This window comes from Cyprinodon variegatus, unplaced genomic scaffold, assembly GCF_000732505.1.
Source record: "Cyprinodon variegatus isolate N-32 unplaced genomic scaffold, C_variegatus-1.0 Scaffold31, whole genome shotgun sequence".
Lineage (NCBI taxonomy): Eukaryota > Metazoa > Chordata > Actinopteri > Cyprinodontiformes > Cyprinodontidae > Cyprinodon > Cyprinodon variegatus.
The window spans coordinates 1,374,329-1,375,823 of record NW_015150484.1 but is presented as its reverse complement, the minus strand read 5'-3'; positions in this window follow the sequence as shown (position 1 = coordinate 1,375,823).

Genomic DNA, 1,495 nt, shown 5'->3' with positions numbered 1-1,495 from the left:
GAAGAATTGAGGCAGTTCTGAAGGCAAAAGGGGGTCCAACCCGTTACTAGCATGGGGTACCTAATAAAGTGGCCGGTGAGTGTATATCTTAAAGCATACACTGGGTGTTTTTGGGTATTACTGGGATGGGATACATTCGAACATCCCCAAATTTGTGTTTTTTTCCCCCCTCTTTTGCAGAATAGATCCATCTATTAGCGGCTACAATATCCTCCACTACTGGTTTCCTACAAATCACGCCACATCCATCGTACTGATGGAAAAGGTTGAAGAAATGTCTAAAGCAGTAGAGAAGGGAAACTATTCTGTAAGTTATTTTGCTGACCTTAAATAATACTTTTTTAGTTGATTAGAAAGCAAACATCTCCCACATATTTCCTTCACTGATGATGCCATGTTGTTCCACGCTGAAGAAAATGTAATATAAATGGGAAAAAAAAGTTTTTGTTTTTTTTTAAGGAAAAATTTACATAAAAATATAATGAAATTTAGAGAACAACAACCGGAAATTTAGTCAACATTTCTGTTGATATGGAGATGGTGTAGTTAAGTGTGGAAGGGAAGATACATTTATTTGTTATTGTTAATGATAAATGTAATTGGAAGTCATTTAAGTAATTAAAAAATTAAATATAAACTTTACTTTATTAGATAGAAAAGTAAAAGATTAACTGAATGATGAAGCCATGTATGTTTATGTTTTATAACTGTGTGCAGTGGCGGTTCTAGACCAAATGTACCAAAGGGGCCAGGAGGGGGCCAGAGTTGTTTTCAAGGGGGCACAGAAAAGCGTGAAATAAAAAAACACGGCAAGGGATCCAAATAAATTAAGAGAGCTGCATAAAGTAAAATTTCTATTCAATTAGGTTTAATTAAAACTCTATTTCTTATTAGGTCAATATATATTCAGGATTTTACATATTTTTCACATAATTTAAGTTCAAATTACCGTTTTTTTTTTTTTAAAATCTGAAGTAGAACTAAAGAAAAGTCGATAAATTCACCTGTAAAAAGTAGAGCATTAAAAAAAAACATTTAGTAGATGAAATCTGGGATCCTATTTCAATACCACAGAAGCCTTATCACCTTATTGTTTTTGAATTATTAGTAAAACAGAATTTGTAAAGAAAAAAAAAGTAACAAAGTATTATGTCTTCAGTGCAGGGGCCATAACAGGGGCCAGGACATGAGCTGCAGGGGCACTGGCCCCCGTTGGCCCCTGTCTAGAACCGCCCATGACTGTGTGATTGTTCTTTATGTGGTTGATTATTGGGTAATTTGGGGGTCTACCTGTAAAACATATTCCAACTCAATTCATATTAACACAAAAGACTCATCAGCATAGAGCAGCAAAGAGAACCAATAAATCCAAAACTCTTACGATTGAAACCGATGATGCTTTATGTCATAACTGCTTTGATGACCAAGGTCCAAAATCATTTTACAAGTAAAGCTAAAGTAAACATTAATTGCATAAGAAAATATTTATAATTTG